The sequence below is a fragment of the Plectropomus leopardus genome, chromosome 23, assembly GCF_026936395.1.
Source record: "Plectropomus leopardus strain MGB_pleo_1.0 chromosome 23, ASM2693639v1, whole genome shotgun sequence".
In the NCBI taxonomy this organism is placed as follows: Eukaryota; Metazoa; Chordata; class Actinopteri; order Perciformes; family Serranidae; genus Plectropomus; species Plectropomus leopardus.
The window spans coordinates 8,674,170-8,688,151 of NC_142198.1; the positions used below are offsets into that span (position 1 = coordinate 8,674,170).

A 13,982-nucleotide genomic window follows, 5' to 3' on the forward strand; every position below is an offset into this window, starting at 1 on the left:
GGGTGAAGTGCGCGTGCTCTGTCACTGCCGCCGCCGCTTCAGAGGAGAGGAGCCGTTTATTCAGCTGCTGAATGAGGGACGGAACGGAGGCAAGGATGAACAGATAGAGGGATGAGTGAATGAATGAATGAACGGATCCCGAGCTGGGCTTCTTCCAGAGTACCGAACCGGTGAGAAGACACAAACAACGTGTGTATCATTATTGTTATATATATATATATCAATTAGTCATGCATGTATTGTTTATATTCTGTTGTTGCCATATGTGAGCCGCGTGTGAAGGGTGTATGTGGAGCGCGAGGACTTTGACAGTCCCGTTAATTGCGGCGGGTGGTGGAATTCGCACAGGTCGCTGCATGCGTGCGTAAATAAGGAGCACGGAACCTGTCGGGGTGAGATCAGGGGAACCGGAGAGGAGAGAAAGTGATCATAGCTCAGCGAAGTGATCGGGGAGGAATCTACCGGACAGTGACCGGGGGTCTTTCTCTCAGGTGAGACTCCGCAGAGCCCTGCTCTGTCCGTGGGGCGCCTTCAGCTTCGCTCCAATTAAGCATTTCCACAGCGCGCGGTCTCCTCGCGATCCTCGCTGGAAGACGGTGAGTGACATCTCCTCTAAACTGCTGAGGGAGTGTAACCCGGCAGAGCGGGGTGTTGGACCGACGTGATGCTGGTGGCCGGGATGAGAGAGGATGAGATCAGGGTCAGGGTTGGTGAACGCATTCCGGTGTGGAGGCACTGCGCACCGGGTCAGGGTGCACGAGAGAGGAACGGAAAGGCAGTGAAATAGAATATGCACGTGAGGATGTGATGTTAATAAAGGCTAGGGGGAATTAATGATGATGAAATTTCATACAGATTAGAGACCTGTATTTATGGAGGTGATTATGCTAAAATTCTCGTGACAGATATCTTTAGGGATGATGATGGTGGTGTTGAGAGTTTTGATGATGATGATGATGGCACAGATGGTGGTGATGGTTACACGGGTTTATATATATTTTATGTAATGTATTATTGCATTTTCGTTTTTATCTATTATGTTCAGTATTTACATGCACCCTGTCTTATCATCAGCTTGTCAGTCATCTGTAAAGCATGGTGCTATACACTGATGATGATTGATTGATATTGGTGGTATGCTGTTGATGATGAGGAAAAGCAGACTGATGATGGTACAAGTGATAATGATGTGGTGGTGGTGATGATGATGATAGCTGCGGCTGACAGCAGCATGGTGAAGATGGAAATGGATGATGATGAAATCAGGATGATGATTGTGCTGCTATACATTTTTTTAATTAAGTTTAGCTAATAGCAACATTGTGATCATGGGTAGATCATGAGATAATGGGGCTCCATGGGCACAGATCTGCAAAAGGCACAGACACCTACAACATCAGTCACATCCTTTGCAGTTGTTATGCATTTTTTGTGGTTTTAAGTCTTTTTTGGTTGTTAAAATGGTCATAACTGCATTTTTTTTGTCTCTTTGTGATCTTTTTGCATCTCTCCATGGTCCTCATGTGTCCACTTGTGGTCTTTTTGAGTCTTTGTGGTCTTCTTGTGTTTCTGTGGTCACTATGTGTCTCTTTTTGGTTTTTTATACACCTCTTTGTGGTCATTTTAAATCTCTTTGTAGTGTTTTTGTTTCTCTTTGTGGTAATTTTGAATCTATTTGTGGTCCTTTAGCATCTCCTTGTGGTCTCTTAATGTCTTTGTGGTCATTTTGAACCTCTTTGTGGTCTTTTTTGTGTCTCTTTGTGGTCTTTTTGCATCTCTTTGTGGTCTTTTTTGTGATCTTTTTGTGTCTCTTTGTGGTCATCATGAGTCTTGTCTTGGTCAGGACATGTTAATTTGAGTGACATTTTGGTAAAGGCTGAAGTGGGGACACTTGGACCCCTGGGACCGTGCCCGATAGGCGCGTTAATAATCCATCCGTGATCATGATGATTTTGAGAATGATGATATTGATGATGGTTGTATGGTGTAAGTTTTGACGATGATTGTGGTCGCAGTTTTATAATAGCTGAGCTAATGGCAGCATGATGATGGAAATCAGGACCTTTTCATCAAAGATAAATAATTAACATAAAGGCATGTCGCCCTCTCAATAATTCAAACAGCCAAGCTGTCTAAGGAGTAATGTAGGCTATAGATGAGTTTGCATATCTCAAACCATTTTTCAGCTTCCATCAGCAACAAGAAGTCTTTGTGTTAAGCAGCTTTGATGCCGTCTCGCTGGCTGCTACAATCCAGTGGGCATTTACTGACAGCAAGAGCTAATGTGGGCCATATCTGCAGGGTGGTGATATATGAGGCAACATTTTGGACAATTCGGAGATGTGCAAAGCTGTTTTCAACGACTAGCAAAGAGTCAAAAATGTATTCCTGGCAGCAAGATATCATGATTTAATGATTAAGGAAAAATAAAAGGTCACTTTCTTGAGACGAGTTTTTGGTTTATAGGCCATGACACAGAAACAGCTTCTTGAGACGAAACTTTGTTGATGATTCGGAGGAAATTTCCAGTAGCATCAGAGTTTGAATTTATGAAAAAAAAAAGACTGCCCACTCATTTTCTGTATATGTTTGTGCTACCAGCTAACACGGACACAGCAGCAGTATGTTTTGGGCTTTCCTGCCATCTGTGTTGATTTAGTTCCATCCATCCAGTTATTCATCCAGGATGAGCTGTGTCTGTAAATGACTGCAAGTCCAGAGAAACCAGGTGTTTGGAAGAAAAACCACATGCATTTATTCATTATTTTGTCGGAGGCCTAATCCTAGAAATGTCAATATTGACATTGATTTGGTCAGGCTGTCACATTTATAGTTTGCAACTGTGTGCTTTGTGTATGCACATAATGCATGCTGCCTTCCTACCTGCTAAGTCTCTCTGTTTTTATTTGTGCTGGTGCCAAAAATATCCGAGACTTACTCTCTGTCTGCTGCTTCCTTTCCTATGACTGTATCCTCAACCAATCCATTAATGACTTAAGCAACACACTCCCTTTCCCGCTGGAGAAGGTGGTAACCCACATCTTGGCCGCTATTCTTGTCCATGTTAATCTGGTTATGTGTATCGCTGGCACTGGTCTCTGGTTACTTGTGTTGTTAACGATTACTGACCCCTGGGATCCCGCTACTGTCAGCATAGCGTGTCTGACCAATGGCTGGGAGGGACAGGAAAGTCCCTGTGGTCATAATCCTCTTCACTCCTGTGTGTGTTTGTGTGTGTGTTACATGCTGGTAGTGCTGTCAGTGGGGGGTTGTTGGCCCCAGAGATAGATGACTTGTGTTGTAAATGGTGTCAGGAGGAAGATGATGATGACAATGAAGACATTGACTAGGAAGTAGAAAAAGAAGAAATAAAGAAGGGGAAGAACGAATCATGTAGCCAGCAGTGGCTTCTGTAGTGGTTACAAGAGGAGAAATGACACTTGACAATAATTTATATGATTGCGTCAGGTTTTTAATTAAATGAGACATAGCATCCAAATCTTTCAACACTTACCAATTACTTTTGTATGGTCCCATTGTGCCCTTCAGGCCTAAAACCTCTCCTGGGTGATGACCCTATTGATTCCAAATGTCATAATTTTCAGGTATTTGCCAATGCCAGTATGGAGTCCCAACATGTTCAATAGGTCATTAAATAAATTAAAAAGACATTTGAAATAATAATCTGAATAATCTGTGTAAAATAAATGAATGAGCAAAAAAAAATAATTAAATAATAATAAAAGAAATCTAAATCTCAACCTCAAAATGTTATTTTAAAGGTGTCCCGCAGTCATGGAATCTTGTTTTCTAGGCCTGTAAAAGTTATGGATTCAGTAAAAATCACTGAAAGTTTTAAGATTTCAGATTTTTGTTGTGTAAAATGACATTGATTGTTGCCATGTTCTGTAGTAGTCTGAAAACCACACTGACACAATTTCTTTAAAAAAGCTATTGTTTAATAAAGAGCTATGCACTGACTATGCCCATAGCTTGAGGTTGGCTCCTTGAAGGTGAATATGAACATAACCAACCATTAGAGACTGGACTGTTTGATTTTCATCCAAAAATTTACATTTGGAATAAAGATCAATATACAATTCTGTTCTGTGAACAGCCCTTGAAATTAATTTTGGGTCCTTTAAAAGTGGAGGACAAGATTTGAAATTTTGCCCATGAAATTATGTGGGAACCCTGACTGTCTTTTTGCTCTTCACAGAGTTATGTGTCTGTTTAAACTTCCTTACAATCAAAACACTGTTCAGATAACTTTTAATTAACCAGCTAACTGCTGCTGCTAACACTGGCAGGTTTAGTGTTGTTGTGCTAGCCAACAGGAGCTGTCCAGCAAGCATTGGTTGGACTGTGACATCGTGTCCTCGGCCAGAAATGGTGCTGGGTAGACACCAAAAACTGCAGTGGGGTTATGAGGCAGATAGCCAGATGGTAATGTTGTTTCCACACCTGATAATGGTCCATTCAAACCCTCTCTTACAAACCAGGAAAAATCAAGATATATTTGCTGTGAGAAAAGGATGTCTTTGTTTTTTCTTTTAAAAAAATTTCACAATGCTTTTGTTTGGTTTGTGAACAGAGTACCATCCTGTGACGTCCACACCAAGTCCAAAGACTTGCATTGTATTTTTTTAATACAAAAATTTTCGTATATCTACATGTCAATTATATTCTCTAATCGTTGTAAGCCTGTGGTGTTTGTAAGTACCAGAAGTCTTTTTCCAGGTTGTCGGTGATTGCACATTGGAGAAGTAGCCTTCAGGGCTTTCAGACGGAAAGTCAAGTGACAAAGTCTAATTAGATAGACTGGTGTGGCAGCTGAATGGATAAAGCGCAGGGCTTTTATCCAGGAGACCAGGGTTTTTAATCCCATGTTTATTATTTGGCTTTTAATGTCATATTTCGGCGTATGCTACTTGAACACTCTGATACAGTGATCGGATGACAGTCAGGTAATGTTGCAGATGTCAGCAAAACTTTCATTGTAACCATTTTTGAACTGTTGGACGTCTAGGTTTGACTTTCAAACGGCGGTCATTCAGCATCGTTATGTTAGTAATATCCAAGCCTAGCCAGTTCGCTTGGTAGTTAGCATGTGCAGCCCTGTTTAGCTAAACTAAAGGAGATGCTAGTTACTGTGTGTGCGTTTATTTACAACAGTGGTTGTTTCAAATTAATTTTGACGTTGTTGCCCTAGGTAACAGGAGCTAATAGCTAAATTAGATTGCAGTTGTTGAAAAACCTTGATAAGAGAGGCATGGGACATGTGTGGGACAAGTATGATTGTAATTAATAATTGTTATTGTTACAGGGGAAAAATGCAACTCTGAAATGAAAACAGACTTTAAAAAAAGGGCATTTTAGATCTTAAATTAACTCCAATAAAACTTTAACTCGAACTAATGATGAGTTTAGTTTAGTTGACTTTCAGTGATTTATGAATAATTTCATGAAATTGTAGTTTTTTTAGTGTTATTTGTATTTTAATTGTTATATATTCATTTAATACTAAACAGTTTAAGGCTCTATGTGGTGCAGTGCAATACAGCCTGTTTTTGCATGCATTTCCCCCCAGAGGGATCATTAAACTTTCAGTTCTCCTCTTAAGCTTTCCAACTCACTTGCCAACTATATTTTAATTTAGTTTTTGTTAGTAAAAGTGGCCTGAATCTAAATTTTAAAAAAACTCCACTCCATCTCCTTCATCTGTTTAGACTGCCACTTTAATCAGGATGATTTCAGGAGGCGTTTTAATCTTTCTGCGACCTCACGGTGAGTGCCCCCTCGAGACATTAAAAAGCACTGCGTCCTGCCTACAGGTTGATTAATTTAGTCCCTATAACAATAGAATGTGAGGACAGTGATAGATCATAGTGCTCATCTCTTCTCTGGCTGTGGCATAAAGTCGCTGGCCTATCCTGTTTTGTTTTATGTGGTCTTTGACATTCATGGAAAGTGCCCAAAATGCTGCCGGCTCTGCCCAAATGCCAAATCACATTTTGGCACCTCAACACTTTCTGGACTGGACTCTACTGTGAATGAAGGCCAAAGGGTTGTGCTTATAATATCAAACTAGTATATTAAACCCAAAACTTTACAGTCAGTGCAGGGATTTCTCAAATTCAGCTGTAAAATTTGAAAATATAACATGACCCATAAGCCTGATACAGCAAGAAATTGTTAGGGAACATTATAAAGAAAAAGTTAAAAATGTGTTTTACAAAATGCGACTTAGCACATCAATCAAATATCGATATTCTGCTTAAAAAAATCAATAATCACTTCCACCGAGGACTAGAACACTATAAGTTTCAGATTTATTCTGAATGTAAAATCCTCTGAGTTTAAGAATCCAGTAAAGATGAGTTTTGCTGACCTAAAAATACCCTGATTCCTCTCATGGGGCCAAATAAGTTGACCGGGCAGTTCACATCATTCATCCCACTCAGTTTCCAATCACTCCCAAAGCATCAATTCAGGGATTCATTTGACACTTTTATTGCCAAATGGTATGATTTCCAAGCTGGGCACCAGTTTCTGATGTACCAACAGTGATCTCACTTGCACCGCAGACTGATTTGGCCCTCACACTTGTGTACCTCATCGAGTCCTTCAGAGGTGAAACGGCACATGATGAAATGAGTCATTACTAGCTTGTGGCACTGAATGCAGTCTGCTCCATTTTTGCTTAGTCTTCATTGGCCAAAATGGAGAGGACAGTCAGGATTTACAGTTTTACTCTCTTCTTAATGTAACGCTCACACCAGGATAAATGTTGGCATTGTGCATTTCTGCAGACCATGAAAATGTAGCACAATCACCACTGAAAATGCAGCAGTGTATCCCTAAAAAACAACTTTTTAATGGTTCAATTACTGCTGAAAGTGCAGCAATGTCCCACTAAAATATCACTCGCTTTTTATGGCACAATAACTACTGGAAATGCAGCAATATCTTACTAAAGATACTTGCTTTTTTTTAGTGGCACAGTCACTGCATGAACTGCCGTAATTTGTCACTAAAAAACATAAAATTTTTCATGGCACATTCGCAGCTGGAAATGCAACGCCTTGCTAAAAAACTAAAAATGCAGCAGTATCTCACAAAAAAAACCCACTTATTATGGCACAATTGTTGCTGGAAACGCAGCAGTGTCTCACTAAATAATGCTCACTTCTGTGTGGCACAGTTGTAACTGTAAACACAGCAATGTCTTGCCAAGAAATCACTTGCTTTTAGTGGCACAATGACCACTGGAAATGCAGCAATATTTTGCTGAAAAGTGCTTTTTAGTGGCACAAATGCTGCTGGAACCACAGGAATGTCTTGCTAGAAAACAATTGCTTTTTATGGCATCATCGGTGCTGAAAATGGAGCAATGTTTTACTAAAACTCAAAAAAATGTTATTTATTTATTTATTTAGTTTGGTCTCCAACAGCTTTGTCACCTAGCTGTCACCCCCCCACCTCCTATTGCCAAAGTCAGCTCAGATATATGTATTCAGAGCTACGTTACTTTAGGAACTTTTATATTTTATGCATAAAATGTAAAGGTGTGACAAATGTTGTCTATGGTTTTTGCAGAAATGTGCAATGCCAACATTTTATTCTGGCGATTGGGCTGCTGTTATATTGTTTGAACTCACTCCATTTATCACCTGCAAGTGAAAGCTCATACAGCAAGCCTTTTGCACAATCTGTTTAAACATATTCAACAGAGGTCAAAGTTGTTTTCTGTATAAAGCACTGCCATGAAGGTTGTTTGTTGCTAACACCCTCTTGGACTGTGAAGATCATAAAGCTCCAGGTCACATATATATATGTTTAAGAATTGGAGTTGATGATAAATGTGGTTGTGGAGAGAGGAGGGCTAAAGGGGAAATCCATTTTAATATCTTTATTACAATGGCAGTATACCTTGCATTCCCAAGTCAGTGTTGTAATGTCATGCAGTATATTTCTTATCCTCTCTGGCAAGTGGCAGATGTAGATAACATTGTTTCCAGATGCATCAGTTTCCAGCAATGCTCATCAATCAAACAGGAAGCAATCTGTCACAGTCAGAGATAGCTGGTCCTCCATGTACATTCACCTCAATAAATCAGGATGCAATGCAGCAGCAAGGCCTGTATAGGTTTAAAGGGATTTCTCAAGCAGAAAACACGAACTGAGATACATGATGTCGACTGATGAAAAAGAAGCACCGAAAAGAAAAGTACAACGCTTAATCACAATGCGATGTGAAGCAAACTGCTAGTGTCCCATAGAAAAAGTTAAGGAGAAAACTACAACTACTGTGTCTTTGATGTTTGATTTAAAAAAAAAAAAAAAACTTTTCACAATTCGAATACACAAAATTAGAAAGAAAATAGCAGCATACAGTGCATGGAGAGGCAGAAAATTGAATGGGCTTTTTTGAAGCTTCCACCCACAAAAAAAGAATAGAGAATAAAGAATACAATTTCACAATGTCATAAAAAACATAAAAGTTAGATAGAAATGACATGAAATGGAGTTCTTAATTTAGCTTGTGTACCACTTTATGTCATCAAACTGGCTCAGTAATCTCAATTATTCAGCTATTTATCTTACATTTGCTAACATTAGCTACCAAAAAGTAACGGTCCCGCCAGACAAAGTGAGGCAGCAAAATCCCTCAGTCAAATTATATTGAGCAGTGGTGCGTTTAAATTTTTATTTGGAAGAATTCAAAAGCTGCATGTACCTGATTTAAAGAATATACTCATCTCAATGCTGATGCTGTATTTGTATCAAAATATTTAAGAATCAGTCAAATCAAATTTCCCAATTTTCCCCAAACAGCTTTCACACTGATAAATCCATTTGAACTTAAGCTTTAATGGAAAAGTTAGAGTTTAGCTGTATCGTGTTAATCTCCAGTTATGCGTGACTGGCTGAGGATTTTTTCTGCAGAGTAAGACATAAAGGACAATTTGTCAGGACAACTTGACCGGGTTATCCCATTCATCTTTAAAGAGTAGGTACAATCCCAAATGACTGCTGCTGCTGCACTTAGCTCTGTGTCTTTGAGTCCTTAGGTCTACACGTCGTTACAGTCCACACACACAAAGGCAGAAATCCTCCAAAATGTTAAAAGTTAACACAGAAAAACTGACAGACGTCCATTCACAAAGAGACACAAAGACACATGATGGTGCCATCACCACTGTCGCCCCGACCAGCTGATGTTTAAAGATGAGAGGGTCATTGATATGCAGAGAGGCTCACTCTGCTGCTGCTAAGAATAGAAAGCTCCGAGGTGGAGGGGAGCCATTTGTTTTATGAATAACCTCAGTCTACACACACCTTAACTGATGATAGTGAGTGTGAGGGATAGTAGCTGTCTGTCTGTCTGTCTGTGTGATCTGTATGCAATGATTCACAGGGCAGACTGTCCCGCAGAAGATGTTTTTGTTGTCGTCAATGTTGTTGCCTTAAATTACATTTCAGGAATGGCTTGACGTTTGGCGGCATGAGGCTACGTTAAGTGGAGAAAAGTGACTAAGGTGCTGATGATTTCTGAAAGATAGAGGAAGAGAAAGTGGAAAAAAACCCACCGCCTTTGTCCTTTTCTCAGTCGCTCTCGGAGGCCAGATTTGGCACAAGCTGCTCTTTTGAATTCATGAATGGGATGCATGATGTGAAACGGACAATCAGACTTATCCAATCAACTGGGAAAATGGGCACCGTTGACGAATATATTGACCTTTAAAATGTTTTTTTAAATGGACAGGCTTTCATGTGAAATGAACAGTTTGCGGAGAGCATTGTGTGCTCTTTTTTTAAAGGAGGATTTAGAAGCTTTAGAGTCAAATTGAGGAGAGTGTGAGCCTCTTTGGAGTGGCTACTGGTTGTCGAACAGATGAAGCACTTGTTTCGAAAGCACAGATTTTTTTCTTCTCTGAGTTTGTGACTCCCTCTACCTCTTAACCTCCCTTTGCTGCCCTGTCATTTTTCCTCCTCTTTCCCTCTCCACCATGTTTGTACAGCTTTCACTCTTTAATTTTCCTCCGTCTCTCCTGTCTCCATGTCTGTCTCACTCTGTCCTCCCTCTAGTTTAACTCCTATATCTGTCTCTCTTTTTCTGTGTGTATTGGCAGTAAGATAATCATTTTCAGGGCAGTTTATCATACACAAAAATAACTGTTGAATACTCCTTTCCAGGATTTTAACCATGTGTTGTAGGCTATGTTTAGTGGGTCTGCATTGTACATTTACCACATGTCCTGCAACACCAAACATACAGGGCAATATGCAAAGTAAAACTTAAAAGATTGTTTAACTTCCTGCTAAAACATGAAACCATCCTTTTGAAACTGGAGCGTTCAAAATTCCAGACTCGAATTACATGACTTGGACTCGAGTCAGACTCGAGTCACAACTATGCTGACTTTAGGCTCAACTTGCAACTCGACTTGGACTTTGCCTCGTGACTTCAATTGGACATGAGTCTTTCAATTTGAAATCACTTGATACCGTCCAGCAAATCCAAAGATTAAAAAGTATGTTATTTAAAAACTAAGTATTAGAAACTATTTCTTTAAACTTTAAAAAACTATTGTCTGGGCTGCCTAAAATTTATAGATTAACTGAATTTAAGAAGACAAGTTGAATCATTACAAAATTACCTCAACATATCTTTTCAAATTTACCCAACGATTTCTTTTTACAGTATACTGAAACAAAGACATTGATCAGATCTTCATTACTGCTTATTATAGTCAAATGTTGAAATACAGCGTTGCTTTAACAGGATCAACTTTTCAGATGCAGCACTTTCCTCCAGTTAGTTTTAAAGCTAAAACAACAGCCCACAAAATGTCTTTAGCATCAGGCCTCCATCCACAAATTAGAGCTCAGAGTAGATATAAATGGCTGGAGCATCAAGTGTGCGAGATGGCCTTAACGTTACAACTATACATTCATCAACAATGCCCCTGTGCCCCAAAACACCAAAACAAGCCCAAATGGCACCATAATGTGTATTTCCTTCTGCTCCACTGCACACAATAATAACCTCAGGTCAGCAATAAAAGATGGTCATACACTCCCATACAAGCACTCGCACATACTGGTAAGAGAAGCTGCTGAAAAAAGGATGATTCTGTTCTGTGGCCACTTAGGAGCAGCAGAACAATCTGCAAACATTAAATAAACTTGATATAGTTCATCTGTTAGCAAACATTTTACACGTAGAGGAGTTCGGGGAACAGTGTTGGCATTCATTTGGAGTAGTGTTTTTGGCCACCACTTTAGCTGTGTTCACCAGCAAGTTGCTAACTTCCTGTCCGCTGTTTGATGCTGATCAAGTTATGCATACAGTGAGTTAAAGTCAGTTTTGTCCACTGAAACAGCTGCAAGTAAGAAACATTTTATTGTGGTTTTGTTACCAGGGGTAGGACCAAGTCATTGTTTTGCAAGTCACAAAGAAGTTTTTGTATTCACGCCGCAAGTCAAGACTGACAAGTTTCAAGTCTCAAGTCAAGTATCAAACTTTGGATTTCGTAAACACAATCATGAATGCTTTTACAATACTGTACCGATTTGTACTTGTGCGACTGAACGTAATCATCAAAAAGAAGAGTTGACAGTGCACTTAAATAGTGTTTAGCACTATTAAGCGTTTGATTTGACTTGAGTCGACATCTCTGTTTATTACTATGAGCTACTTCTTTCATATGACACGTCATATGAAATATTTACTTTTGCAGCTTTATAATTAAACTTTATATATACTGAGAAATCCCAGTTTTCCTGGTAGAAAAAAATCAAGTGGTGGACTGTGATTTTTTATGACATTAGAACAAAAATATACTTTTTGCATTTCTTTGTCTCCCCCTGCTTTACTGTCACTTTCATTTTCTTCCACCTCTTTCCTCCTTGCTTTGTTGTTCCTGTCCTATATAGTCACTCCCACATCTTTTTTTTTCTGATTACCTGCACTGTTGCCTGTCCTCGTCGGGTTCACTCCTGTCAGTCTTTTTCTATCAGTCTCTCTCTCTCTCTCTCTCTCTCTCTCTCTCTCCGTCTGTCCTCACACATCTCCATATCCTTCTCCGTCTGGCCTTCTCTCTCTAGCCTACCTCACCCCATTACTCTTAACGGCCTCTTCACCTGGTGCACTCCTCTGTCTGTCTCTCCACTCCTGGGTTGTTTACTACTTTTGTCCCCTTTCCTTCACCCCTCTCTGTCTCCTCTCCATCACTCCCCTCATGCCGGTCTCTTCCTCTCCGGCTTAACATCCTAGCAGTCATTACAGGTTTTCCCCTGTGCTGCCCAATAACGCTCTATCTTAAATTATATTTACTAATTTACTTATCTGTTTTGTTCTAGTCTTTTCCGTCCTGGCTGTTTCTATCCTTCTCATGCCCAGTAATCTGTCCCAACAGCGTAAACCCAAACCTATCTTATATAATCTGATAAGAGTCCACACACATACAAGCTGTCCAGCCACATTGCATGCATGACTGCGGGGTGTTTCTGCATGCGATGTGTGTATGACGGTGTGTTCACGAGTGCGTTCATGTGTGGTTGTGAAATCTTGCAAGTGTCGGAGCCTCAGCGGAGCGGGTGGTTGAGTATTTTTGCATATGTGCGTGGAGGAAGGATTGTCGTGTCCGGTGGTTTTCTGATTGGTTTGAAGAAGGGATCAGAAGTGATAGAGCGATAAACGGGAAAACAATAAAAAATACAGTGACGCAGGAGGGGACGACAGGCAATCCTAAATAACCATAATCCACTCTGCTGTCATGCTATTGCAGTCTCTGTGCTTCTCTATTTTTCCCTTTTACACACACATCCCCAGCTTTTTAAAACACACACACACACTGCTGCTGTGCAAATACACAATTGCTCTTTAGACTTCTATAGTTCAAGTTTGTGTTTGTGGAAGTTCTGTGTACTCACCAAACCCCTCAGACCTCACTGTGACCTATTTTTTAAAAGAAAATAAAGCTAATATTTTCTTTTAATACCTGAAAAAAATGCCCTGTTCTTTTGGACATGGAGCACTTGTCCTGTGTCTCTGTGCTGCTGCTCCTGTTAAATAAGAAAGGGCAGTGTTTTGTTTTTTTCATCATACGGTAAAGCTTTGCGCTAATGAAAGACTCACTTCCTTTTAACTTCATTAGTTTTACCACAGCTCTGTTGCTCCTATTTCCTGAACACAAACAAATCAAACGCACTTGTGTTATCCATCTGCTCTGTTATCAAACTGTACTGCTTCTTGGCAGTGCTCACAGGCCCACACACACACACACATACACACACAACTTTGCGCAGTTTGACACACCTCCTTTTGGCATTCATTCGCAGAGGCAGAGATTTCTCATCACCACAGGGGTATTTACTTTTGAAATTAAAGAAATGGAGGGGAAATAGACAAGGCGAGTGCCAAGTCCTTATGAATTATGGCTGGAGGAGATGATTTCAACTGAATCTAACGTCCTCACACATCCTCTCCATTGCAGTACAACAGTAGTATTTTGTCCAAATGCCCCCTTCTTTCTACGCTGTGTTCCTAAAATGTTGGCGACACACTGATTCATAAACAAGTCAACTTGACTAAATCCTGTGTTCGTGAAGCTTTATTCATAAAGTGATAGCTGGTCCCCTCAAATCTGGATTTCCTCTACGGTTTTGTACTTACAACTGCAAGTCAGTCTGAATAAACGCCTCAGCGACTGCAAGCAGCCGTGACGTGAAAATGGAGAGAAGCTTTGGGTGGAGGTGTAAAGGCGACCAGGGTGAGTGTAGTGCAAACACTCAAAGACTGACGTTCCCTCAGGATGGCTGGTGTTCACTGTGAGTGTGTGTTTGAGGGCTGGAAAGTGCTTCTATGTATAGGTTTATGTGATGGAACGTCACATGTATATACAAATGGTGTGACGACTTTTAGTTATGAACCCCATGTGAGGGCATGCGTGACCATGACCCAGCAGCAGAGA

At 40.2% G+C, this 13,982-nt stretch overlaps 1 protein-coding gene across 3 annotated transcripts in view; it reads left to right on the forward strand.

Annotated features, from left to right (window-relative positions):
• LOC121961875 (sodium/calcium exchanger 1-like) overlaps positions 1-13,982 on the forward strand; it is a 126,631-nt gene continuing 112,649 nt past the window's right edge. The window contains exon 1 of one of the 3 annotated variants that reach the window (XM_088073152.1): positions 1-189. The gene's annotated coding sequence lies outside the window, so the exon portion shown is untranslated. The remainder of the gene's footprint in view (positions 190-13,982) is intronic. The other 2 variants (XM_088073151.1, XM_042511952.2) reach the window with 2 other exon arrangements.